This window comes from Chiloscyllium plagiosum, chromosome 16, assembly GCF_004010195.1.
Source record: "Chiloscyllium plagiosum isolate BGI_BamShark_2017 chromosome 16, ASM401019v2, whole genome shotgun sequence".
Lineage (NCBI taxonomy): Eukaryota > Metazoa > Chordata > Chondrichthyes > Orectolobiformes > Hemiscylliidae > Chiloscyllium > Chiloscyllium plagiosum.
In genome coordinates, this window is record NC_057725.1 from 58,165,366 (window position 1) to 58,168,145 (window position 2,780).

Genomic DNA, 2,780 nt, shown 5'->3' on the forward strand with positions numbered 1-2,780 from the left:
AGGATGGGGGGGGTGGGGCTGGGGTGAAGGTTGTTGGGAAGGTGATAAGTATCTTAAGATGGGGGGAGATAGTGATAGGTCAGAGTGGAGGGTGGACCAGATAGGTGGGAAGGAAGATGAACTAGTAGGACAGTTTAAGAGGTAGGGGCCAAGTTGGCAGGTTGGATCTGGGATGAGATGGGGAGAGGAGAATTGAGGAAACTGGTCAAGTCTATGTTGATGCTGTGCAGTTGGAGGGTCCCAAGGGGGAAGATGAGGCATTCTCCCCCCAGGCATCAGGTGGCTTAGATTTGGCAGTGGAGGCAGCTCAGGATTTGCATGTCCTTGGCAGAGTGGGAGAGAACACAAGCACCAAACAATCCCACCGTCCTGTGGCTGACCACTTCAACTCCTCTTCCCACTCCGCCAAGAACATACAAGTCCTGGGCCTCCTCCTCCACCAAATCCTAGCCACCCAGCGCCTGGAGGAAGAACGTCTCATTTTTTAATTTCAGACCCTCCAACCACAGGGCATCAATGTCAAAGTCACCAGTTTCTTTATTGTCATTCCCCAGATCCAACTCGGTACAGCCCTCCAGAACTGTCCTATCCCTGTTCATCTTCCTTCCCACCTATCCACTTCACCCTCCCCTCCAACATCACCCCCAACCTGTATCTACCTATTGCCCTCCAGCTACGTGTCCCCCAGCCCCACCCCACCCCACCCCCCTATTTATCTCTGAGCCCCCTTCCCATCCACCTCCACCCCCCAACATTCTTGATGAAGGGCTTCTGCCCGAAACGTTGACTCTCCTGCTCCTCGGATGCTGCCTGACCTGCTGTATTTTTCCAGCGCCACACTTTTCGACCCCGACCTCACTGCAATGAGAGCAGGTTACACAAATCCACCTTGGACCTCTGATGAGGAACAGGCAGAGCAGCAGCAGTAATGTCAGGAGCATCAGAAGAGACAGGAACAGGCCTGTCCAAAGGATACAAACAGATACTGGGTATTCTGTAAAGCATAGGAATAGTGGGTGGCACAGTTGGTTACAACAGCCCAGCTGTGTACACGCCATACTTCCCCAGTAGCTTCCAAATTGTTCAGCATGTTTCTTGGGCCTGTCTCATTAAGATTGCTTCATTTGAAAAGGTTTCAGGAGCTGACCTCCCCCTGCTACGCCAAATACGTATAAACATTGGTGGAAACTATACAGAAGGTGCCCGAAAGATTGGGGTCTTCCTAATCCTACGGGGTAAGTGGAGATTTCGATCAGAACCCAGGAGGCTTGCCAGTGCCCGGCTGAACGAACCCCACTGGCATGGTGGTAGTGTCCCTACCTCTGTACCAATAGCCCTGGATTCAAGTCCTCTACCAGGAGTTATTGGCAGTGCAAATTAGGTCGTGGTGCAGTTCATCGGGCAGATAGTCAGCCCTGGAATACTTCCACCCTTTGCTCTCTCATCTCCAAAGTGAAAAATAAAAGCATGTTTGTAAAGATACAGTTAATAAACAAGGAGATAGCACAAATCAGGGAGTCCCAGTGGTGACGTCCGGCCAACATGTGAACCGGGTAACTGTTTACTTTTTGTCTAAGGTCACACTTTTTCAGACAGTGCGAGATAGGAGCATGAAGGCCTTCCCTGATCATCCATCTCTGACTATAGCTTTACGGCACCGAAAAGCTGCCCACCATCTTGAACTGAGCCACGGAGACTGAGATAGCCCCTGAAATCAAAACGGAAAGTACTGGAGAAACTTCACAGGCCTGGTACTATCTGTGGAGTGAGAGACAGAGTTATTGTGGATTCTTCGTTGAATGCCTGCAGTGCAGAAAGAAGCCATTTGACCCGTTGAGTCTGCACCCACCCTCCGAAAAACTTCCCATTCAGACTCACCCTGTCCCTGTAATCCTGCATTTCCTAGAGCTAATCCACCTGGCCTGCAAATCCCTGGCCAATACAGGGCAATTTAGCATGGCCAATCTACCTTAACTGCACAGAGTCACAGGGACGAGCAGCATAGAGACAGACACATTGGTCCAACTAGTCCATGCTGACCAGATATCCTAAATTAATCTAGTCCCATTTGCCAGCACTTGGCCCATATCCCTCTAAATCTTCCTATTCATACACCCGTCCATTTAGATGTTGCAATTGTACTAGCCTCCACTACTTCCTCTGGCAGCAAATTCCACACATGCACCACTCTCTGTGTGAAAGAATTGTCCCTTAGGTTCCCTTTTAAATCTGACCTATGTCCTCTAGTTCAGGACCCCTCCCCCTCCAATCCTAGCCCAGGAAAAAGACCTTGTCTCTTTCCCCTATCCATGTCCCTCATGGTTTGATAAACCTCTATAAGGTCACCCCTGATTATCGCCTGTCAGCCGACCAGTCTGCCACACCTACCCAACCACTTCCTTATTTCTCCTGTCTTGCAGCCGATGAGTTTGAGATTTGCTTGTGGCCTGGACTGTAGCTGTTCCTGCTGAATTGCTGCTGTCTATACAAAAAAAGGAATACAGTTTAAATGAATGCTTTCCAGGTTCTGCACTCAGCATATCAGTACAGTATCAGATGTAACCTCGAAGGGTTTTGTTCTCTCTCTCTCTCCTCCCCAGCCCGACAATATAAATTTCTGTAATTAAAACCCACATCTTGTTAATAAACAAGTAATTATGAAGGCCAACATAAAACTCATTATCGTTTCCAGTGATCAGCAGATATAAATTCTCCAATCGCCTGTTTGGAGAGGCCTCTCCTCCGAGGCGAGATGTGTGGAGGGGGGCAATTTTCTGACT

General features: G+C 49.2%; 1 protein-coding gene across 5 annotated transcripts in view; it reads right to left on the reverse strand.

The window, feature by feature from the left end:
• LOC122557945 (N-acetyl-beta-glucosaminyl-glycoprotein 4-beta-N-acetylgalactosaminyltransferase 1-like) overlaps positions 1–2,780 on the reverse strand; it is a 667,804-nt gene that overhangs the window by 443,018 nt on the left and 222,006 nt on the right. Inside the window, exon 2 of one of the 5 annotated variants that reach the window (XM_043706196.1) lies at positions 2,389–2,482. The exons of the other annotated variants lie outside the window; for them this stretch is intronic. The gene's annotated coding sequence lies outside the window, so the exon portion shown is untranslated. The remainder of the gene's footprint in view (positions 1–2,388; positions 2,483–2,780) is intronic. 5 annotated transcript variants of the gene reach the window in all.